The 26069-nt window shown below is 46.5% G+C and overlaps 1 protein-coding gene across 1 annotated transcript in view; it reads right to left on the bottom strand.

Annotated features, from left to right (window-relative positions):
- Positions 1-22510, bottom strand: part of cracdlb (cracd like b) — a 198149-nt gene extending 175639 nt beyond the window's left edge. The window contains exon 1 of the mRNA XM_070891603.1: positions 22502-22510. The gene's annotated coding sequence lies outside the window, so the exon portion shown is untranslated. The remainder of the gene's footprint in view (positions 1-22501) is intronic.
- Positions 22511-26069: the final 3559 nt, after the last annotated feature.

Raw genomic sequence — 26069 nt, 5'->3', positions numbered from 1 at the left:
CTGCTATTACATCCTTAATAATTGATTCCATCATTTTACCCACTACCGAGGTCAGCTGACCGCTCTATAATTCCCTGTTTTCTCTCTTCCCTTCTTTTTTTTTTTTTTTTAAAAAGTAGGGTTACTTTGGCTACCCTCCACTCGATAGGAACTGATCCAGAGTCAATGGAATGTTGGAAAATGACTGTCAATGCATCCGCTATTTCCAAGGCCACTTTCTTAAGTACTCTGGGATGCAGACCATCAGGCCCTGGGGATTTATCGGCCTTCAAACCCATCAATTTCCCCAACACAATTTCCCGACTAATAAGGATTTCCCTCAATTCCTCCTCCTTATTAGACCCTCTGACCCCTTTTATATCCAGAAGGTTGTTTGTGTCCTCCTTAGTGAATACCGAACCAAAGTACTTGTTCAATTGGTCTGCCATTTCTTTGTTCCCCGTTATGACTTCCCCTGATTCTGACTGCAGGGGACCTACGTTTGTCTTTACTAACCTTTTTCTCTTTACATCTCTATAGAAATTTTTGCAATCCGTCTTAATGTTCCCTGCAAGCTTCTTCTCGTACTCCATTTTCCCTGCCCTAATCAAACCCTTTGTCCTCCTCTGCTGAGTTCTAAATTTCTCCCAGTCCCCGGGTTCGCTGCTATTTCTGGCCAATTTGTTTGCCACTTCCTTGGCTTTAATACTATCCCTGATTTCCCTTGATAGCCACGGTTGAGCCACCTTCCCTTTTTTATTTTTATACCAGACAGGAATGTACAATTGTTGTAGTTCATCCATGCGGTCTCTAAATGTCTGCCATTGCCCATCCAGAGTCAACCCCTTGAGTATCATTCGCCAATCTATCCTAGCCAATTCACGCCTCATACCTTCAAAGTTACCCTTCTTTAAGTTCTGGACCATGGTCTCTGAATTAACTGTTTCATTCTCCATCCTAATGCAGAATTCCACCATATTATGGTCACTCTTCCCCAAGGGGCCTCACACAATGAGATTGCTAATTAATCCTCTCTCATTACACAACACCCAGTCTAAGATGACATCCCCCCTAGTTGGTTCCTCGACATATTGGTCTAGAAAACCATCCCTCATGCACTCCAGGAAATCCTCCTCCACCGTATTGCTTCCAGTTTGGCTAGCCCAATCTATGTGCATATTAAAGTCAATTATAACTGCTGCACCTTTATTGCATGCACCCCTAATTTCCTGTTTGATGCCCTCCCGAACATCACTACTACTGTTTGGAGGTCTGTACACAACTCCCACTAACGTTTTTTGCCCTTTGGTGTTCTGCAGCTCTACCCATATAGATTCCACATCATCCAAGCTAATGTCCTTCCTAACTATTGCATTAATCTCCTCTTTAACCAGAAATGCTACACCACCTCCTTTTCCTTTTATTCTATCCTTCCTGAATGTTGAATACCCCTGGATGTTGAGTTCCCAGCCCTGATCATCCTGGAGCCACGTCTCTGTAATCCCAATCACATCATATTTGTTAACATCTATTTGCACAGTTAATTCATCCACCTTATTACGGATACTCCTTGCATTAAGACACAAAGCCTTCAGGCTTGTTTTTTTAACACCCTTTGTCCTTTTAGAATTTTGCTGGATATTGCATAACAGAGGCCTGCATTTGGACGAGGAAGAGCAGCAGCAGCTTCATTCGTCATCAGAGCAGGAAGATGTGGGGGACGGAGAGGAACCAGCAGAAAAAGGAGGGCCACATCAATGCCTTGCAGCCAGAGATGTCTGGGATCAGCTCATAGCTCAGCGATTCCGATGAGCTTCTTACACCCCTGCCCTGAGAACTTAAAACATTCTTCCCCACTCCCTTCATTCTGCATTGAAGAACATTGAAACAACAACAACTTTGTATAGCACCTTTAACGTAGTGAAACATCCCAAGGCGCATCACAGGAGTATTATTCGATAAAAATTTGACACCGAGCCGCATAAGAAGGAATTAGTGCAGCTTGGTCAAAGAGGTTGGTTTTAAGGAGCATCTTGCAGGAGGAGAGAGAGGTAGAGAGGCGGAGAGGTTTAGGCAGGGAGTTCTAGAGCTTGGGGCCTAGGCAACAGAAGGCACGGCCACCAATGGTTGAGTGATTATAATCAGGGATGCTGTGGAGGGCAGAATTGGAGGAGCACAGACATCTTGGGGGGGTTGTGGGACTGGAGGAGATTACAGAGATAGGGAGGGGCGAGGCCATGGAGGGATTTGAAAATAAGGATGAGAATTTTGAAATTAAGGCGTCGTTTAACCAGATATTTTCTATATCAAAAACATTGACGATGCAGATTCAGACGCTGCTATGAAGCCACACCTGCCAATGTGCCAAATGCGATTAATTTAATAGCAAATATAATAAAATGCTTTCCATTTATTAATCGCCCGGGTGATCAACCCTTCGTGCTTTCTTTACAGAAGGTTTCCTAGCTCTACGACACCTATGATGTACTTGCTTAGTGACCTGAGCAGAGCTGAGAGACGCCTCTTGTTTCTCCTTTGGAGATTTTTGAGATGCTCGTGGCCGTTGACTTCTGTGTGCTCGAGCCTGTGAGGGCACGGCAATAAAATCCTGACCTTGCCAGCGATACCCACATCCAGAGAATGATTAAAAAAAAATTAGAAGTTAAAATTGAAACCTGGGCACACTAACCATTACACATTAAGGACAAGGAATGGCTCAGTGGGGAGCACTCTCGCTTCAGTCAGAAAGTTGCGGGTATAAATCCCACTGAAGGGACTTGAACACATAAATCTAGACTGACACTCCAGTGCAGTGCATTGCAGAGGGAGTGCTGCACTGTCGGAGGTGCCGTCTTTCAGATGAGACATTAAACCGAGGCCCCGTCTGCTCTCAGGTAGATGTAAAAGATCTCAGGGCACTATTTGAAAAAAAAAAAAGAGTGGGGAAATTATCCCTGGTTAATATTTCTCTCAACCAACATCACAAACTCATTATCTGGTCATTATCACATTGCTGTTTGTGGGAGCTTGCTGTGCACAAGTTGGCTACCGCGTTTCCTGCGCATTGTGCACTGAAAACCGGCTTTGCGATGCCTTCCTGGTCTGTACACACTACGTATGGACCTGGGGAGGCCAGGATTTCTAGGCCACTGTTACATAGAAACATAGAACATATAAATTTACAGTGCAGAAGGAGGCCATTCCGGCCCATCGTGTCTGCGCCGACCGACAAAGAGCCACACGGCCCTTGGTCAGCAGCCCTAAAGGTTACAAAGTTAGAACTGGTAACAGAGGAAAGCCAGTGTCTTTACAAAGCTGAAATATATAGATGGGTATTACAGCAAAGGCGCCAGGTTGAAGAGAAGGAGAAACACCAACACGAGGGGGCAAAATGCCAACACCAGGTGTAAGTGGCTCAGGGATGAGAAAGAAGGAAAAGCCCATTAGGGTCAGCACAAGGCAGAGGGGTGAGGTGAAGTAGCCACTGGTATGTCATTGAATTGGTAGCCAGTGCTTTAGGTCACTCCTCCTAACCTGTTCTTTGGCTTAGTGTGCAGTTACATGAGGTCTCTCTGAAATGCCTCGAGACATTTTTATACATTAACAGGCACTATGTAAATGGAGGTTGTTACGATTAATAACCAGGAGACCAGCGAGCAAGGGTTGAGTTGATGCATCCGAAAACAATGGTTTATTAAGGGGATTGGAATGGTTAGCACACCAATACCGGTTGGAGGGGTATAGTCAGCAGGGCTGGATGTGTTATCGAGCAGTAAAGCCAATAAACCACTTCCTCTATTTCCAGGAGTTGATCCAATGTACACTACTGATTACAATACAGCAAAATGAGTGATTCTCACTGTTATTGACCTCAACCAAGAAGCTAATAAACACAAATTTAAAAGCTCACAGAAAATTCAGATGTAGTTACAGAAAACTGGTGATAGAAATAAAAGATGTACTGAAATTATGGTTAAGGAAGGAAATGTAATGACTTATGATGAAGTGTGAGAGTTAATGTCAAAGATAATTTTCTAGAAGTTATTCCAAATGACTTAAGGGTAGGGCCACTTGAACAAGAGACTCAGGTCTAGAAATGAGACATTGACAGAAACCTGTCGCCGTCACCCCAGCCTTGGCTTTACGGCCGCTGAAAATGGTCGCAGCAATACTGGTGAAAAATATGCGCTGTGGTTGGCGATGTTGAGCGTAGCGCTAACTTACGTGCAACACCCTCGTTGTTACGTTAGTGGAGGCATCCGACTCGAAGTTCCCAACTACACTCGGCGTTGCAGCTTCTTACAACCTATGGGAGTGAGGCTGTGGAGTTCACAAGGAATTGTGGGCAATTAAAAGGGCTGGGAATTAAAGGGGCAATGCACTCAGAACTAATAAAAATGAAAATGCAGTGGAAAATTGCTTTTCCAAAACAAATGACTATTAAAAAAATTTACCATTAAAAAGTTCCAAATGGGATTCTTCAGCACTTAAAGCTGAATTCCCATCCGAACCTCAAAAAAATGAAAAAAGTGCTTCAGAACTAACACGAATGGCTCGGCAAGCCAGGGGAGGGGCAGCCAGGGTCTCGCAACACACTCCAGCTTTGTGCAGAGGGTCAACACTGCAGAAGAGGTCCACTACCCACAGGGGCCAGGAGGCCCCCCCCCCCCCCACAGAAAGGAGGATGTGGGACTACATCACTGAGGCCGTCACTACCAGTGTCATCCCCACCACCTGGCTCCAGTGTCCAAAGAAGCTTCAGGACCTCAGACCACTGGTCAAGGTCAGTGAATGCATCTTCAAAAGCCGCCTCCTACCAACTGCACCACCAGCCTCACACACTGCTCAATGCACGACTCCCCCCACAATCACTCAACAACAATCTTTACCAAGCATGAGGCATTCCTCGCCTCACCTCACCCCCTTGGAGGAGACGGTGCTGGCCATTCTTGGTGGTGGAGGAGAAAAAGAAAATTGATTTGACACTCCCAGCCACCAACTCCTCAAGGTCAACCAGCAAGGCCATTTGCAGTGTCCCCTATTGAAAGTTAGCAGCCTTCCATCAGCCATGCTGCAGCCACTGCGGTAGCACTATGACACCAGTAGGATAGACAAAGGCACACACAAGACACAGTCACTAAGGGAATGCAGCGGCCTGGGAGCAGCGTGGAGGCCCCGACCTGCGATAGACCATCAGCGGCAGGTCGGGGCCATAAAAGGAGCGGCGAGCGGCGAGCAGCGGCCTGGGAACAGCATGGAGGCATACTACTTCAGGGAACAGCACAAGCTGCGACGGCAGTGATGAGTGGCGTAATCAAGGTCCAGGTCGGTGATTGGAGCGTGGGCAGATACAGGAGTGGCGAGGTCGGGGCGAAGGAGCGACGAGAGACTGTGGAGGGACGTGATTGGGGACCAGGAGAGGCATGAGTTCGGGGCCAGGGGCAGCACGGGCCAGCCCACACTGCGATATGTGTGCGCACTAGGTCCGTGCAGCAGAGGAGGTCTCCAGCCATCTTGGTTAATCCTTGCCACTGGAACAAGACAGAGCTCTGTCAAGCCAGTGCGACGGCTGGGGTGCAACGGTCACCACACATTAAAAAAATCCACGCTCAGGCACCTTCCACCTTCAAGATTTAGTTCGGGACCTGGAATATTAGGTCCTTCATTGGAACTCCTGTGAAATCCTTTTTTGGCATGGAAGCAAGTCATCCTCATTTCGAGGGGCTGCCTATGATGATGATGATGCACAAGGGCGATGAGTTGATTTCTAGACGTCATATTGGATGGATGGATGGATAAAGTTGGATTGGAAAGTTTGCTTTGTGGTGGCTTTTATTTCAGCATTATGGCCAAGAGGACTCGGTGGTGGTCAGTAACAGAGGGATGGTATGGTGTGGGACAGATGTTAAAAGGGGAATTGGGGTTGTAGTCACTGGTACCACAGGCGGTTGATTCCATCCTGGATATCCCAGCCAGAAAGGGGCTGTCTGGGTTCCATTCTTCCCCTTCTGCTCCTTCTCCTTCCCTCTGCGAACAGTTGCTGTAAATCTGAAATGACAGCATAAAATGCTGAAGATACTCAGCTGGTCAGGCAGCATCTCGACCCAAGACATGAACTTTGTTTCTCTCTCCATGGGTATTGCCTGACCTGCTGAGTATTTGCAGCATTTTCTGTCTTCTCAGAGGCCTTCCTTCACCATCCGAGGCCTTGCAAGCGTCCAGCAGCACTCCCTACACACTTCCACTACTTCAATAAAATCAAAAAAATAAAAAACAGTCCAATGCAAATGCAAACTTACCCAAAAGATGGGTGTCCCCCCTTAAGCGGCGCTGACGGCGCCTGTCAGCCTGCTTTGCATGCTGGGTTTACCTGGCGTGCTTAGGACTCAGCGCGGAACTCGACACTAGGGTCGAAGTTCGTCGAGGTGATGTTAAGTCGGTGTGCACTTCGCCATTTTGTTCTTTTGCAGGGCACTACTTCAGAACAGCAGCACGACTGGGACTTTGAAAATGGAGGAAGCCGTGGAACACGCCAGCAGTGGAAGAGCGGCCGCCGCTTTGACATTACGCCGCGCTAATGGGTGGCGCTAAGGTAGGGAATTTCTCCTCAAGACTATGTCAGATGGCTGAGCAAGAGGATTACTTTGCAGTCTTAAAATCATCATCATCCATCATCATAGGCAGACGCTCGGAATCAAGCCAGACTTGCTTCCACTCTTAAAATGAGTCCTTAGGTGGCTGAACAGTCCAATACGAGAACCACAGTCCGTGTCACAGGTGGGACAGATAGTCGTTGAGGGAAGGGGTGGGTGGGTGGGACTGGTTTGCCGCACGCTTTTTCTACTGCCTGCGTTTGATTTCTGCATGCTTTCAGCGATGAGACTCGAGGTGCTCAGCGCCCTCCCGGATAGACTTCTTCCACTTAGGGCAGTTTCTGGCCAGGGACTCCCAGGTGTCAGTGGGGATGTCGCACTTTATCAGGGAAGCTTTGAGGGTGTACTTGTAACGTTTCCTCTGCCCACCTTTGGCTCATTTGCCGTGAAGTTAAAAACCTCAAGGTGCCAGTGAACAGACAGACCCCCTCACATTGGCCAACTGGGGGGGAGATCCATCCCGACTGGAGGATCAGCTGTTGCATTAGAATCCAGGAGCTGCTCAGCAAAATAGGCCCCAAAGCGGTGACTCCAGGGAGCTTAAAGTGTTCCAACTGTAATAAAATGGAACATAGAGTCGGCAAATGTTGGTCCAGGCAAGGGTCTGAGGCATAGTTGGGGAGACCCGAAACATATGTAACACCTGGACTTGCAGCACATGGAATTAAGGAAGGGAAGTTGGGTGCATTTGCGCCTCCCGTTAAAACCCCGGGGGCGCTAACGAGGCGCAAATGACTTTGCGTATGGGCGCGGCGCCGCTAATGACTCCCGCTAAATGCGGCGGGAGTTTAGCTGTGGCGCTACAGCCTGGCGCCCAGATCTCCTGCGCCTGGAGATTGTGACATCATCGGCGTGCGGATCGCCCAGTTAGCGCCCTGGACCCTAAATCTGGTTTCGCCCACTGTAGCTGCATCAGGCAGCCGGTCGCGACCAAGGCGAAAGTTGAAGGGGAGGTGGCCTGGCACAAAAAGTCCCACCTCTCCCCCATGTTAATTTCTAGCCCCATCATCAATTAATACGGCATGATCGGGAGGAGAAGACAGCTAATGTTGTGTGACCTTAAGGGAAAAGGAGGTACCACCGCCAAAATACGCTCACACTTCAGACAGATGAATGCGCAGAAAGTGTGTTGAATGCATTTTCCTGCAATATATTGCTGAGAATAATTTAAATCTTAATGTGGCAATAGCTAATGTAGCTAAAGCCACAACTTTGGTACCCTCATCCAAGTCTTCAATTACTGGATTGTCAGTAGGGCTAGGAATTTGGTGTACATGACATGCGGCAACAGATCCTGCAAACTTCTGAACTTAGAAAGACGGATTTATATAGCACCTTTCATGACCACTGTACATCTCAAAGCGCTTTGCAGCCAATGAAGTACTTTTTTCTTGGTGTACTTTTTGTTTATGCTCAAGTCCCTGGAATGGGTCTTGAAACTCAGAGGGGAGAATGCCACCTACTGAGCCACATCTAACACTGTATCTACCATGATAGTGCAGGGTGAAAATCATAATTTTGCATTAAATAGTCCAGTAACTAAAAAAAACTGCGATAACAAATAAATTGCAACAACAAATAATTTGTCCCATTATCTGCAAACCACCTGCCTTACCATCAAAGCAGCAATTGAGAGTTCCTCACTAAGAATGTAAGAACATGTGGAGTAAGAAAAGACTATACAACCCATCAAGCCTATTCCTTCCACAGAGCAGGTACAACTTCAGTCCTGTGAGCCCCTCTACTTAACTTAGAGCTTCTAAAGTTGGTTTGATGATTGGAAATGGATAGATATTGGAAGTGGAGCTGAGTCCATGATCAGATCAGCCATGATCTTATTAAATGGCGGAGCAGGCTCAAGGGGTCAAATGGCATGCTCCTATTTCTTATGTATTCTGGGGTCATTTGAATATTGGAATGTGGGAATGGAGATATATTCTGGGGCTTTGCTTGATTATGTTTGGGGATCAGCTTATGCAGAACATTCCCTTAAGACAAGGATGTCCAACAGTTTGTGTCATGTATTCAACCAGCATTGTAACCCATGTATAAACTGACCTAAGTTGTACACCGTGAGAACAATGACCACTAGGTGGGAGACACTCCTAACCTGGACCTTCAGGTATAAAAGGGGAAGCTCCACCCACCTTCATCACTTGAGTGCTAAGGAATAAAGGACAGGTCACAGACTGACCTCTCAAGCATGGGCCTCGTGTGCATTTATACTGTGTAGTAAGGACGTATCAATGGCGACAAGAAACTGGGATTTAAACCACGCGAGCATGGCCACTAGCAGAACAGACGAGAGGTACTGTGTTAAGGAATGGTTGGGACAGAGATTCAACATTGTTAAAGCAGCACACAGTTCTCCAGGCAGACAAGGGCAGTCAGGCATGCCCCAACATGTAGTCGAACCCAGAGGGGGAGTTCGACAGAGACAATGGCAAGCTGAACAGCGATTCACGCCATTGCAAGGGACAATGCGGCCAGTAATGGGGCCATCAACACCTGTTAATGGCGCACTCAAGGACAATAACAGAGGCAGTCAGGGATGATCGACTGGCAAGGGACCTTTTGTTTCAAACCACAACTCATGCTGGAGGCGTGGAGGCATACATTCAGCCGGAGTTTGCAGAGATGAGCAAAATACCTGCAGAAATTGCAGAAATGGACACTGGGGGAAAATCGCTGGAAGCTGAAGTTCAGCGAGTTCATGTGGAGCACGTATACAGTTCATACACCAGGACGCCACCGATAATGATGAAAGTGCTCCTCAATGGCATCCCAGTATCAATGGAGTTAGACACAGGTGCCAGCCAGTCCCTGATGGGTATCAAACAGTTCAAAAAATTGTGGGCATCCAAGGCCAGGAGGCCAAAATTATCACCGATTGATGCACTGCTACGGACTTACACAAAGCAGAGCAAGACAGCGCCACGGTAGTCGTGACCCACAAAGATTCAGAGAACAGGTTGCCACTCTGGATTGTCCCAGGGGATGGTCCTGCACTACTGGGGAGGAGTTGGCTTGCTGTCATGAACTGGAAATGGGGCGATGTCAATGCAATTTCCTCTGTGGAGCGAGCATCATGCTCACAGGTCCTGGACAAATTTGACTCATTATTTCAACCCGGCATTGGCACTTTCATGGGGCCAAGGTAGTGATTCACATAAACCCGGACGCCAGACCAGTACACCACAAGGCCAGAGCGGTGCCGTACATGATGCGGGAAAAGATAGAAGGCGAACTGGACCACTTGTTGAGGGAAGGCATCATCTCGCCAGTCGAATTCAGTGACTGGGCGTGCCCGATTGTGCCGGTGCTCAAGAAGGATGGGTCGGTCAGGATATGTGGCGATTACAAGGCCACCATCAATCGGGTGTCACTCCAAGACCAGTACCTGCTACCGAGAGCGGAGGACCTCTTTGCGACGCTATCCGGTGGCAAACTTTAAAAAAAATTGGACCTGACCTCAGCTGACATGACTCAGGAGCTGGCGAGTGAGTCGAAGAAGCTGACCACCATCACGACACACAAGGGGTTGTTTGAGTACAACAGATGTCCGTTCGGGATTCGCTCGGCCGCCGCGATCTTCCAACGAAATATGGAAAGCCTCCTCAAGTCGATTCCAGGGACGGTGGTTTTTCAGGATGACATCCTCATTACGGGTTACGATACTGAAGAACACCTCCACAACCTGGAGGAGGTGCTACGCAGACTGGACCGGGTAGGTCTGCGACTGAAAAAGGCGAAGTGCGTCTTCCTAGCTCCAGAGGTAGAATTCCTGGGGATGAGGGTAGCAGCAGACGGGATCAGCCCTACTGCATCCAAGACGGAAGCGATCCAGAGAGCACCCAGACCGCGTAACACGACGGAGCTGCGTTCGTTCCTGGGGCTCCTGAACTATTTTGGTAACTTTCTTCCCAAATTGAGCATGCTGCTAGAGCCGCTACACGTGCTCCTACACAAAGGTTGCGAATGGGTCTAGGGGGACAGCAAGGAAAGGGCTTTTAATACAGCACGCAATTTGTTATGTTCCAACAATCTGTTAACGCTATATGACCCATGTAAGAAACTTGTGTTAACGTGCGATGCGTCGTCCTATGGTGTCGGGTGTGTTGCAGAATGTCAATGCCAAGGGTCAGTTACAGCCGGTAGCTTATGCCTCCAGGAGTCTGCCCCAGGCAGAAAGGGGCTACGGAATGGAAGAAAAGGAGGCGCTCGCATGTGTATATGCGGTAAAGAAAATGCACCAGTACCTGTTTGGCAGGAAATTTGAGCTGGAGACAGATCACAAACCCCTAACGTCCCTTTTGGCTGACAAGGCCATAAATGCAAACGCATCGGCCCGCATACAGAGGTGGGCACTCACGTTAGCTGCCTATGACTACACAATTCGGCACAGACCGGGCACTGAAAACTGCGCCGATGCACTCAGCAGGCTCCCACTAGCCACCACTGAGGGGGCTACCGAGCATGGTGCTGAGATGGTCATGGCTATTGAAGCTTTCGGAAGCGAAGGCTCACCTGTGACAGCCTGTCAGATTAAAGTCTGGACAAAGAGACCCGCTATTGTCTCTAGTCAAGAAATGTGTCCTGAATGGGGACTGGGCAGCCACGTACAGGGCATGCCTGAGAAATTTAAACCATTTCACAGGCGCAAGGATGAACTCTCGATTCAGGCCAATTGCCTACTGTGGGGAAACCGCGTAGTCATGCCCCAGATGGGCAGAGAGGTGTTCATCAGAGAACTCCACAATGGGCACCCGGGCATTGTCACAATGAAGGCAATTGCCAGGTCACACGTTTGGTGGCCAGGGATAGACGCAGATCTGGAACTTTGTGTTCGCAGGTGCAACACGTGTGCCCAGCTGGGCCATGCGCCCAGGGAAGCCCCCCCTTAGCCCCTGGCCTGCCAAGCCTTGGTCACGCATCCATGTGGACTATGCAGGTCCTTTCATGGGGAAAATGTTTTTGGTTGTAGTAGACGCCTACTCCAAATGGATCGAGTGTGACATTTTAAATTCAAGCACATCCTCTGCCATGGTAGAAAGTCTACGGGCAATGTTCGCCACCCACGGTCTACCGGATATCTTGGTCAGCGACAATGGCCCGTGCTTCACAAGCACTGAATTCCAGGACTTCATGGCAGGCAATGGAATTAACCACGTTAGAACGGCACCGTTCAAGCCGGCCTCAAATGGCCAGGCAGAACGAGCAGTGCAGATAATCAAACAGGGGATGCTCAGATTCCAAGGGGGTTCCCTACAAACCCGCTTATCACACCTCCTGTTGGCCTATAGATCCCAACCACACTCACAGGGGTTCCACCCACAGAGCTACTATTGAAAAGGATGCTCAAAACCCGATTATCCCTTATACACCCCACCATGAAAGAAATTGTCGAGAGCAGGCGCCAGTCACAATATCACTACCATGACAGGAATGCGAGGGCGCGATGTATTGATGTAAATGATCCTGTTTTTGTCCTCAAATACGCTGCAGGGCCCAAATGGCTCGCAGGAACTGTGGTTGCCAAAGAGGGAAATAGGATTCTGGTAGTTAAACTTACCAATGGACAAATCTGCCACAAACATGTGGATCAAACAAAAAGGAGGTTCAGCAACCCCATAGAAGAAGCAGAGGAAGAACACGATAGAGTTCACTCCACCACAGGTGACCGAACACCAGAACCAAAGGGAGGAGAGCCCAGTCACTGTGGGCAGTCTGGACAGGCCTGAGGCACTGCAAACAGCAGACACTCAGGCCAGCGCCCAACAACCGGAGCCCCAACTCAGGCGCTCTACAAGGGAGCGTAAACCACCAGAGAGACTCAACCTGTGATCCCAATAAGACTTTTGGGGGGGGGGGGGGGGGGGGGGGAAGGTGATGTCATGTATTCAACCAGCATTGTAACCCATGTATAAACTGACCTAAGTTGTACACCGAGAGAACAATGACCACTAGGTGGGAGACACTCCTAACCTGGACCTTCAGGTATAAAAGGGGAAGCTCCACCCACCTTCATCACTTGAGTGCTAAGGAATAAAGGACAGGTCACAGACTGACCTCTCAAGCATGGGCCTCGTGTGCATTTATACTGTGTAGTAAGGACGTATCAGTTTGAAGCTCAGGGCTGGATCTGCAAGTTAAGACTAACGAGTGGGCCATATGTTAGTGCAGAAATGCGAGCCCTGATACATAAGGGGTAACTTTCACCTTCACTGCCTGGGCCATAATCTGGTGGAGTGGATCATTCGCTCGTCGTAGAGCCCGCCAAATTTCCGACCCTTTTGATTTCGATAGAAGGAAAGGAAAAAAACGCTTACATTTATATAGTGCCTTTCATGACCACTGGGTGTCTCAAAGCACTTTATATCCAATGAAGTACTTTTGGAGTGGAGTCACTGTTGTAATGTGGGGAAAAATTGGCCCAGTTCTACAATGGGTGGGCGATCCAGGCTGACTATTACCATCCAGGGCAGCAGCGGATGAGAAAATGATCCCTGTAGAAAATTCAAACATCTCCATATACAAAATTTGTGAGACCTTATAGACAAGAAGGAAGAAAGAAGCAAGACTGGCCATATACAAAAACACTAACACCACACACAGAGAAACCGAGATCCCTGTACACAAAAAGACAGATCCTGCCTGTACACAAAAGTTACAAGATCACACACAAAAATTGAGACCCTTCCATGCACACAAAAAAGCCTGGCCCCCCATAAAAAAGTGAAACCCCTATACACAAATGCTTCAAGCCGCCATAACCAAAAAAAAAACGAGCCCTCACCCTCTTCCCACCACCCTTCCCCTACTTGCCTCCCCCCTCACATCTATTCTTCTCCTCCAATTCTCCTGCTTCAAACTCAACTCTTTAAATTACAGACAGGAGAATTCAGCTCCCAAGGGGCACTTAATACGGGCAGCAAGGCTGAATAAAAGAAGATCATGAGCATGATTTGGTCCACGTGCCACGTGTTGGATACTCCCACTTTCGAGGTTAAATAAATCAGGTACACTGCAGAAAATAGATTGTGGATAATCTGTGGAAGAAGTGTCTTTTCCTTACTTCAGGCATATTTATTGAGACAGAAATTTCTATAACAGAAAAATGGGATAACAGACACATTAACGGTCTAGTAACAGAATCACAGAAATGCGGGCAATTGAAAAGTACATATCCTGAGAAAGCAATTATGTTCGCGCCGTCAAAAAAAGTCAGTCAATTTTGCAGCAATAACATCAATGCAGTTATTGCTAGGCTAGCCTATAGTGAAAATAAAAAGGGGCTTTCAGATTAAAATTAAATGAAAATGGATGTGGCAGGAATAAAAGTGTGGTTATTAAAAGTGGCTAAAGATCTATCTGGCAACAATAAACGATATAATTAAATGGCCTTACAGGGGGTCAATGAACAGGGTCAACATTTTAAGCAGAGTACCACTGCCACCTTTCTCCAAACAGCAGGGACTGGAAACAAACACAAATGGTTGGTTGTTCGATGTAGCTCATATCGTCAAGTGAACATTTTCATTGTCAAATACACAAAAGATTGAGACCCCTTGGTCTCTTTCCTCTCCCTTGGAGTATTTTATTTGCTTTTTCGGAAAGTGTCCAAAATGATGCAACTCGACAATATCATTTCAGAGCAGAAGAAAGCCAAGATGCAAATAATCTGACCGAGTGTCACCTAGTCACCGTAAATTCTCAATTCACAGTTGAGTTAAAAAAACCCATGTGGCAGATCACAACACAACTAAATCCTGGAAAAGATGTAAATTATACACTCGCAAAATCAATACACCTGCTCCCAGCACAGAATTCATGAAATGTCCCTCCCATCAGTGCATTTGCATTGAATAAAATACTAAGCCCCAGTATAAAGTAGAACACCCATGTGACTACAATACAGAAATGTTAATCTTCTCATGAAAAGCAAAAATTAAATAAAATCACCAACCCTGCATTTTCCCAGCTTTTGGATCTACATGTTCATCTTCCATGCAGCCAGTGACAATCCCAGCACGCCGGTACAATCTTAACACTGGCATCAAATAAACAATGGTTTAAATTAACATTCTCGGTTGTAACAGAGCACGGATGCTGCCAAATTATTGTGACAGAAAATCAGGTATCAATTTGGCCGCGCAGGACTTGCTAAATTCTCCCCTCTTTCTCCCATTACCCGCCTCCTCCAGCCCTGATTCAAAACAACATTAAAAATGTAGCCACCAGGAATACGCTTCATACGCTGGTATGAGTTTGGAGACACGGCAGTGTAGACAGCTGAAGCGTAAAGTCGGTTGTCAAGATGACATCCATCAGAAAATGTAAGCCACAACCGACTGTTTATTTTACATCTTGGATTTTACACGGCAGCCCTTTCACGATGTGGAAACGTGCCTTGCCATCAGATTTAATCAGAAACAATTGTGGAGCTGGTATTTAAAATGCTTATAGGCACGGGTGTTTCACAGGGATCCCATGTTATAGGTCGCTAATTTGCAATGTGGTAATAACGTGTCCCGCACTTACCTTATCTAGCAATGCCTCAGTTGCGTGTGTAATTAAGAGATGCCACCGCCACATGCATTGTGCTCAACCTAGCCCATCGCCTGTTAATTGATGCCTATTTTCGCTGTGTATTCAAATGCTCCTCAGCAGGCTAAAGGCTAATTATGCAAATTAATTGTCAACGTCTTGCAGCCTTTTCTCCCAACTGCCTCCGATTGCATTCCCCCATTCCTCAATGCATGTGTGAACCCTCCCACCTGCTCTGTGCCACCGTATGCAATTCCCAGCCATCCCGAGTGAGATTTAAATGAACAGTATTAGGATGTGGAGCAGTTTCACTCTCGCTACTGGTGGTCCCATTTCCACTTTTTTTTAAACCCGTGTATTAGTAAATTAGCTTTGTTGCTTTCTTGAAAATTCCTCATCACTGGTTGGGACATGGAAATAATATATTTTGCTGTCAGAGCTCACTGCTGCGTGCAAGTCCTTTCTTTGGTCATTTCTTGCATGCCCCAAATTTAAACAAATAGTGCAATTTTGCAGGGGCAGATTTCTCACTGTAAGCTGGAGAATAAATGGGGGAAATCCACGGTCAAAGTGCTAAGGATGAACACAGTGTGATACAGACGATGTATATATTTGCTGCACCCACTGCGCTATCAATACCAGAGGAGCGGTGCAAGACGTGCAAATACACAGCACCCTGTGTAATGTATTTGCTTAAGAATTCGTAAGAGCACATTGCTATTAAAAACTAGTTGGTTTATTAGCAAAGGTTTAACAATCTCACTGCACATTATCAGTTCATCCACCAGGCTCACAACCACATGCCTCAAACCCAACTGGCTGGGGTTTTATTGAGTCTTGTGAACATCACATGACTGGATAAGCCGCTCCCAATTCAACAGCTCTACAACTCTTTTTTTTTTGCGGGGGGAACAAAATACACGTTAGATTAAGTCCCCCCCCCCCCCGATCTGGGGGACACTCCAGACACTTAACTGCCCCCTTTTTTAAAAAAGTTTTTTTGTTTCTTTTTTTGGTTTTTTTTGTGTTCTTTTTAATTTTTTTGTGGGGGGCATTAAAACCATATATTTTACAAATGCCCCCTATAAAAGGGGAGGGAGACACTAAAAATCCGGCAATTAAAACAAATTAAACTTTAAAACATATAAAATCAAATTAAAATTTGGTTGCCGTGGGTAACGATGCACTCCAGTCCTTCCGGCGCCCACCTCTCGCGGAAGGCCGCGAGTGTACCGATGGACACCACGTGCTCCATCTCCAAGGTCACCCTGGCGCGGATATACGCGCGGAAGAGAGGCAGGCAGTCGGGCTGAATGACCCCCTCGACTGCCCGCTGCCTGGACCGGCTGATGGCACTCTTGGCCATGCCCAGGAGCAGTCCTACGAGTAGGCCCTCGGACCTACCTGCTCCCCTCCGCACAGGGTGCCCAAAGATCAGGAGTGTGGGACTGAAGTGCAACCAGAAATTGAGGAGCAGCCCCTTTAAATAATGAAACAGGGGCTGCAACCTCGCACACTTCATAAAAACATGGAACACGGACTCTTCCAGACCGCAGAAATTGCAGGCGGCCTGGGAGTCCGTGAACCGGCTTAAAAATTTATTGCACGGGACTGCTCCATGCACCACCCTCCAGGCCAAGTCCCCGATAAACAGTGGGAGGACTGCCGCGTAGAGTGCACTCCATCGGGGACCCCCGCCTCCTCCGGACGGCAAGATGGTACGCTATGGCGTGTCCGGACGGCAGACGAGGATGGCAAGGTTGAGAGTGTGCATGAGCAGCCCGTACAGGAAACCCCTCCGCGCAGAACTGAAAGGCACGGAGGGGATTTCCCCGAGGCGGCTCAAGTTGTGAGGCGCCTTCTCCCGAGGGAGGTTCCAGGGTTTGGCGCGATGAGGAATTCCGTCCGGACGGGGGTCAGTTCGGACGGGATCTCCCCACATGCTTGAGCCTCCTCGACACACCTAACGGAGTCAGGGCCCAGAGCTGTTTTTAGCGACTCGATGGCATCGGCCGCGCGGCGGACGTCGGCCGAATTTAGGCGCCGCGCCAGCATGTCTTGCGCCATCTAGCCCGCTCCTCCGCCATCGAGCAGGTCCCTGACCCTGGTCACCTCGCCAGCCACAGCCCTCTCGTCCGACTGCTATCTAAAACCTCGGTCGTGGAGGTACGGATTCCCGAGCAGCGGCTCCTGCAGGACAGCCGTCACTCTAGCCGGTGGAGAGCTGCGCTTGGTGGAGACTTTGTTCCAGACCCTGGTGAGTTCCTTGTAAAAGGCAGGCAGCCCCTTTTTTATTGATGAGGCAAAAATTAGCCCCGCCAGAAATTATGGCAGAAGTGGAATTCGACCTACATCCTGCAGCGACTGGAGTGTTAATCAAGATTGGCTCAACAGCTCTACAAACCTGGTGCATACTCACAGGTGCATAAATTATACCCTGGAAGGCAAAATATCAAATCTACCAAAACGCCCGCTCCTGATCACTATCCACTAATCCTCATTGGAATTGGTATGTAGAAGTCACTTAAAGACAGGATTGGGCTTGGCTCCAAGGCCTCCATGATTGAATGGCCTGTTTAAGCTCACTGAAAAGGCTTGCACATAAAAGAAAGAAGGAATGAATTTACATTTATTAGCCCCTTTCATGACCTCAGTTCATTCCAAGGCACTTCAGCCAATGAAATACTTTTGAAGGTAGTTACTGTTTTAATGGAGGGAAATGCGTCAGCCAAAATTGCACACAGCAAGTTCACACGGCAATGAGATGAATGACTAAATAATCTGTTTTAGAGGGAGAACTGTTGGCAGGACATCAGGAGAACTCCCGCACTCTTCTTAAAAGGCCATGTGATCTTTTATATGTATCCGAGAGGGCAGACAAGACATCAGTTTAACATCTCATCTGAAAGACAGCAGCTCCCTCAGTACCGCCCTGGACTGTCAGCCCAGATTATCTGGTCAAATCTTTGGAACGGGGCTCGAGTGCACAACGTTGTGACTCAGGAGTGAGTACAACCACTGAGCCAAGGCTGACACCTAACACTCATAAGAAGATACTTAATGTGATAGAGATTCTTCATGGGATAAAGAAAAAAGACAGACTTGCATTTATATTGCGCCTTTCATGACCACCAGACGTCCTGAAGCGCTTTACAGGCAATTAAGTACTTTTGGAGTGTAGTCACTGTTGTAATGTAGGAAGCACGGCAACCAATTTGCGCACAGCAAGCTCCCACAAACAGCAATGTGACAATGACCAGATAATCTGTTTTTATTATGCTGATTGAGGGATAAATATTGGCCAGGACACCGGGGATAACTCCCCTGCTCTCTTTGAAATAGTGTCATGGGATCTTTTTACAACAACTGAGAGAGCAGATGGGGCCTCGGTTTAACATCTCATCCGAAAGACGGCACCTCCGACAGTGCAGCACTCCCTCAACACTGCACTGGCATGTCAGCCTAGATTTAAGTGCAAAAGTTCCTGGAGTGGGTCTTGAACCCACAACCTTCTGACTCAGATGCGAGGGTGCTACCTATTGATCCACAGTTGACATTATGGATGGAGAAGATGAACAAGAAACTATACTTTTAGATACACCAGGAGAGCAGAACAAGAGAGCAAAGTTTCAAGCTTGTGAAAAGCATATTTATGACAGACATCAGGGAGTCACCCTCAAAGCCTCTTTGAAAAAATGTAACATCCCCACCGACACCTGGGAATCCCTGGCTCAAGACCGCACAAAGTGGAGGAAAAGCATCCGAGAAGGCACTGAACACCTCGAGTCTCTTCACCGAGAGCAAGCTGAAGCCAAGCATCGACAGCGGAAGGAGCACGTGGCAACCCAGGCACCCCAACCACCCATTCCTTCAACCACCGACTGCCCCACCTGTGGCAGAGACTGTAGATCCTGCATTGGACTCTTCAGTCACCTGAGAACTTATTTCTAGTGTGGAGGTAAGTCATCCTCGACTCCGAGGGACTGCCTATGATGATTTTTTACACAGAGGGTTATCAACAGCTGGAACGGATTCAGACCAGGAGACTGGAATCATTTAAGGAACAACTAGATGCCAAATAGAGAACTGAGCAAGGCTGGTATTCTGGAAAGATGAGATCAATTTGGCCGAAGGGCCTTCCTTCTTCCACACCTATGATGCGAATAGATTAGATATAAACAACATTGAGAGAGGAAAGGGGACATCGTAGTTGACTAACTGCTCACAAATGGATAATTGGAGGAGGAGACGCTACCCATGGAGGGGGAGGGGAGCAGAAGGAAGAAAATTAAAATCATTGAACAAAAAAAGAAAAACAAACTCTCGTGACCCGCTGTACCACAGTTTATATTCTAATGATTGAAAACAGCTGACTGCTTCAGCAGTTCGTTTCAAGTCACCAAGGGTTTCACAGACAGCAGGAGGCCAGTGTTTCACATATGGAGCTGTGAAGAGCTCCATCATCTCCAACTTCAGAGCAATGCAAAGCAGCAAATACACAGTTCCTCAATTGCATTGGGGTGGAAGAAGACTGCACACCTTGAGGTAAGTTTAATGCACACATTTGGAGGACTATTTCCTCAGTTGCTATGTGTTAGTAACATTACAAACTACAACAACAACAACTTGTGGTTATTTAGCACATAGTGAACATAGTGAAACATCCCAAGGTACTTCACAGGAGTATTATGAGATAAAAATTTGACACCGAGCCGCATAAGTAGCAATTAGCGCAGGTGACCAAAAGGTAGGTCAAAGAGATAAGTTTTAAAGAGCGTCTTGAAGGAGGAAAGAGTGGTAGAGAGGTGGAGAGGTTTAGGCAGGGAGTTCCAGAGCTTAGGCCGAGGCAACAGAAGGCACGGACACCAATGGTTGAGTGATTATAATGAGGGATGCTCAGGAGGGCAGAAATAGAGGAGCACAGACATCTCGGGGGCGGGGGGCGGGGGGCAGTTGTGGGGCTGGAGGAGATAACAGAGATAGGGAGGGACGAGGCCATGGAAGGATTTGAAAACACTAATTCCAGTGTTTTTATTTCATGTGAAGTTGTATAATCATTTATGAATATTAGAAATAGGCACCAGAGGAAATCCTTCCTAATTATTGCCATTCTTCTCACATTGATCACACTTCACTGGTCAGATTTGCTCCATACATTTGGAGGGTATTTTTACTACATAGAATATACAGCACAGAAACAGGCCATTCGCCCCAACGGGTCTATGCTGGTGTTTATGCTCCACACAAGCCTCCTCACACCCCACTTCATCTAATCCTATCAACATATCCTTCTATTCCTTTCTCCCTCATCTTCCCCTTAAATACATCCATGCTATTTGCGTCAACCACTCCATGTTATTATTGTCCCAGGGACTTGAGCACAAAAATCTAGGCTCACACTCCAGTGCAGCACTGTCGGTACCATCTTTCGTATGAGACGTTAAACCGAGGTCCTGTCTGCTCTCTCAGGTGGACGTAAAAGATCCCATGGCATTAATTCAAAGAGCAGGGCAGCTATCCCTCGTACCCTGGTCAATCTTTTTCCCTCAATCAACATCAGTAAAACAGATTATCTGGTCATTATCACATTGCTATTTCCTACATTAAAAGTGACTGTAAATGGCTGTGGGACGCCCGGAGGTCTGTTTTTTTTTTGTCTTGTAACAGTCCTGTGAAGAGTCCTGGGACATTTTACTACATTAAAGGTGCTATATAAAATACAAATTATTGTTGAGGTTATGAAAGGTGCTTTACAAATGCAAGACTTTCTTTTTATATAAAGAAAAATGTATAAAATGTCTGTTGCCAGGCAGCCTCTAACCACCAGTCCAGCAGAGCAACAAGGGGTGACTGAGGGAGCCCAGCATGCGTACAGAAATCATTGCGACATTCGAGCAATTCAGCAGGCTTTTCCTTTGAAGTTTGATCCAATTGATATGGCCCAATAAAAAAAATGCAAATAGACTAAATACTCGTAACAGCAGAACAAATAATAAGGAACGGAATGCCAAGCAGCAGAAGAAACAGGTAGAGTTCTTATGATATATTTTTGCAGAAGGCTTACGGCACATCTTTAGCAGGCACATTTTATTGTTCTGTATCCGACCTCACGATTGACGTAGTTCTTAAATATCTGATTGTACGTGACCATGGACCGTGCCCTTGCCAACTGGTGAGCTGGTCAGTACAACAGATCAAAATAATTACAGTCTCCACACTAGCATGTTACTTACCTCAACCACAGTTGCTACATTAGTCTATACTTAAGAGGATAACCTGATCACTTTAAATGAAATGGTGTCAAGTTGGGATATATCCACAGAGTAAATCATTCTGCAATTCAAGTTGGATGTTGTCTTTGGAATAAAGGGCAAGGGGGGGGGAGGGGGGGTTGGATGTCATTTTACTCAAGTAAGTTTAGCCAATTGATGCAACAATTGATCTGTCCCTCTGGCGAGATCTAATTTCTTTCCTATTATTCTCAGTGTGGCGCTCTCTGGGATGATGCACGAGAAAATATTTCGTAAGTAATTAATGACCTTTGTCCACAAGGAAGAAATGAAACACTGGAGGAGTGAATGTTAAAAAGTAATTAGTACTTTATCTTTATCAGCTTGTACACTGTTGCAATTCTCAATCCTCTATTAACTGACACAGTAGTACAGCAGAAGTTTAAGTTAATGGTCAAAACCTTCCCTCTGTTCAAGTGTGTCGATGAAACAGGCCTCAAAACAAACTAGTGGTTGAATGAATGTGTACATGAACAGGGTGCCCAATAACAAGGCTTCCACTGTGTCATTCTATTGGCTGCACTCCAGCAGTTACCCCCAGCAAAGGTTTATTGTCAACAGAATGAACCCCCCCTCCCCTCCATCTATCAAGAAAGGATTCTGGAACATTCATAGCTTAAAATAAGTGTGCGTTTTAGATTCTGGCATGAGTTCCCCTGTTAAACTGGAAGAGTTAAAATCCTGATTATTGACTTCAACACCAAGATTACATCGCACTCCTTTTTTATATAAAATGTCGCAACAAATGATGTTACGTTGAACCTGTATAGCTGAGATTGGATCTACAAATAGAACGGTAGCGACAACAAATGAAAACAAGACTGAAGGAAAAAAATATTCAGAAGTTATCAGAACTTTTACTAAATTTGCTCTTTGTAATTCAGCTGAAGGATTATTTCCAAGTATGGGTGAGCATGATAATTCAGAGATAACTTTTAACTGCAAAATGATTGTTTTGGGTGGATGGGACACATTTCCATGAAATGGCATGATGTATAATGGGAATATTAAATTGATGCACTGTGTACTTACATGTACAGAAGTGAATCTTCCCGATGGATTTCTCTTTGCGACGTTACTGATGTACCATTGAGAATTTGTTCGCTGAAAACTACACAACAGGGATAAATCAGAATGATAGCAATTGGAATGTGGCTCAATTGAACTCTGAAACTGGACTAACTGATGTCATGATCCCTACGGGTGAGGCGGTGAGAAGATGTAGCTTGAAGGCGGTGGGGGCGGGGTGGGGGAAGGAGGGGGGGGCGCGGAGGAGGGGGGGGCGGGTAGGGGTGCAGGGAGGAGAAAAAGGAAGTTGGGTTTATAAAGCAACCAGGAAGGTTCTGACAGAAACAGGCCAAGGTATTGATGACTAATATCAAAGTTTCTCTTTAATTTAAATGCACTCTGTTCGATATACGACTGTGTGTTGAGTTTGTTTGGAACAAACATAAAGACTTTATCACCTGGTGCCGTACACAGTTCTTAATAAGGAGAGCTATATTTCAGAAAAAAACATGCTTTGCACTCCTCAGTTTTGTCTCTTCCTCTTCTGAAGGTGGGTCTAGTTCCTTGACTAGTGCCAAACCAATAGTACCTCGCCAATGTTGCCATTTGTTTTGGAGAGCCTGGTGTGGGTCAATAGGCTATTCAGTGGATCAGGGATGTTCGAAAGGAGAAAGCTATTCAGCAATGCTCTGCGCTGTGTCTGCCTTTTGCTGAGATCGGCTCGGGTAGATTTATGTGAATTGGATGCTAGAGGAAAGCGCATCGCTACATTTACCCAGTTGCAGTGCAGTGCCTATTCGGCTCCAGTGTCCAAAGTTTAAAGATTGATGGACTGGGGTGGGGGGGCCTTGGGACTTAAGAAGAGGAGCCTGTGCAAGTGCTCTCGGATGTGGCTGTATTCAGGGCCCACGGCAGAGTGCAGAGTATTTTAAATACAGGCTTCCCTCCAGCAATGCAAGTCTGACACTGTAACTGTTCTGTGTCACCTGCAAGGTTGTACCAGCTGCCCAGTGTGGGAACCAGTCTACAGTCAACATTTAAAACAGACTGGCCCCGAGAATCTGTAGGCTGTAGTCCTGACAGTTATAGCGGGATTGTGGTTTGCTGATGCCGACCTCCCCGGTGACAAACCCACCAGAATTTTCACGATCAGTTCGCACCTCATTTGCATGGGGCCGGTGGGTGACTGAGCCACAAGTCCATCTCTGGCATTCGAATACCTGCCATTGGAAGGGTGTGCGTGTTTGCTGAGGGACATTTTGTACACACATGTCTTGAAACAACAACAACAACAACTTGTATTTATATAGTGCCTTTTTGTAGTGAAACATCCCAAGGCGCTTTATGAGACAAGGAAATTGACACCAAGCCACATAAGGAGAAATCAGGGCAAGTGACCAAAAGCTTGTTCAAAGAGGTAGGTTTTAAGGAACAGCTTGAAGAAGGAGAGAGAGATGGAGAGGTTTAGGTCGGGAATTACAGAGTTTAGGGCCTAGGCAATAGAAGGCAGGGATGCTCAGGAGGGCAGAATTAGAGAAGCGCAGACAACTCGGGGGTTTGTGAAGCTGAAGGAGATTTTCAGAGATAGGGAGGGGTGAGGCCATGGAGGAATTTGAAAACAAGGATGAGAATTTTGAAATCGAGGTGTTGCTTAACCGGGAGCCAATGTAGGTCAGCGAGCACAGGGGTGATGGGTGATCGGGTCTTGGTGCAAGTTGGGACACGGGCAGTCGAGGTTTTGATTCACCTCTAGTTTACGTAGGGTAGAAAGAAGAGAATACCAGGGAACAGAAAACGTTTTCGTCTTCCCTCAGCGGCAGTGCCAAGCACTCTCAGGTCACAAGTGTCGTGGAGTTGTCCTGACAAAAGCTAAAAGGCTGCAGATGCTAGAAATCTGAAGCTAAAGTAGAAAATACTGGAAAGGCTGAACAGGTTAGGCAGCATCTGTGAAGAGGGCCAGGGTCGAAATTTTGGGTAAAGACCCTTCCTCAGCCAGAACTGTCGCCACATTACTCAAGCAATCCTCAAAGCTGATGGCTGGAGGGAAGCCCCTTGCCTTACATTTATTCGAGACATATGTGGGTGTGCAGGTTATGCTAGAATAGTGTAGCCTGCCTGCCATTGTTTTCATAATTCATTCGACAATTCATTTGCAAATGTTTTGTTACATGAAATATGTGCTGTACAAACAACGCTACTCGTTGGAGAATTGTGGAATACATAATTGATTTGATTTGTGAGAAGGATCTTTATAATTCGCTGATGGCTTCATGCCTCTTTGAGCAGGATTGCTTATTAAATCTAATTAGTGCAGGAATTGGAAGAATTTTATGTCCACTGGAGACTGATGGATACTGCCAAAACTCACTGCACACATAACAGCCATTAGAGCAAAGAGACCTTCATCCCACTGTGTCTCGATCAGATCCTAACACCGATCACAGTGGTGCCAGGACAGTGTCCCTTGAATGATGTAACTGAGCCCGACCCCAAACTCCCAATCGTAATTGAAGTAGAATGGACTAATTTAGTTAGTCTCAACCACACGTGGGCCCATTTGGATTTGTACCATGATTGTATGTCTGTACTTCGCTTAAAAAGAAACAATGGGAACTCACTCTTCCTCGTCCTTATCCCCTGTTCCTTGCCCTCTCCTCCTGCATTTTTCTTTTCCCTTTTATCTTTTTTCATTTCACTTTCCCTCCATTTTATTCTTCAGCCCAAAAATAGTGCATTTACAGGATTTAAAAAACCTGCAGCTTGCAACCATGTCCTAGATTTGGAAATTGGCCCAAGCCACCGATGTCCGAGACTGTAGTGCAGGTCTTACAGTCTGGTGCAGGAATTTAAAAAGGTGACTGAGTTCAGCACCATTCTGCTACTGCTCAAAAGGCTGCTCCTACTCCTGCTCTTTTCTTTGTTCCGGGCCCCTGTAATCCTGTTTTTTCTCTTGTGTTTATATGATACATGGCTGCCTCTCTCCCCTGTTCTCTCTCCTTGTTCCCCATCCTGTCCTTGATTTCCCTCTAGTACTATCACTTTTCAGACACACTGGGGTAGATCTCAACTGTGTGTGACTGTGTGTAAAACACGCACGAGCGAGTCGCCAACCCCTTTTGCATGATTCACGATTTTGGTTTCCATTGACTTCAATGGAAATAAAAATCAGGAGATGTGAATGAAATGGGCTGCTGATTTGTTATCACCTGTTTTACACTATTGCATAATTCAAAATTACCCCCACTTCATTCAATCGACCTGTAATTATTCAGATAGAACAGTTTAAATAAAAAAGAAGTAATCTTGAGTAGCTTCCGTTTATCAATCTAGTTTATCATGCTAGTTTGTAAAATTATATTGCAACTTCTTGTGATTCCTCATAAAAACCTGCTAAGAACAAAACCAGTTTTGTGTTGACAATTCATGTAACTTATGACTGACTTCTTAACCATTTAAAAAAAAATTCATTCTCGGGATGGGGCATCGCTGGCAAGGCCATCATTTATTGGCCATCACTAGCTGTCCTCGAGAAGATGGTGGCAGGCATTCTTCTGGAGTACTACTTCTGCAGTGCATGTGATGAAGTTACTCC

This window comes from Pristiophorus japonicus, chromosome 10 (assembly GCF_044704955.1).
Source record: "Pristiophorus japonicus isolate sPriJap1 chromosome 10, sPriJap1.hap1, whole genome shotgun sequence".
Taxonomy (NCBI): Eukaryota; Metazoa; Chordata; class Chondrichthyes; family Pristiophoridae; genus Pristiophorus; species Pristiophorus japonicus.
Note: the sequence above shows the minus strand (reverse complement) of the source record. Positions and strands in the feature narration are given on the sequence as shown.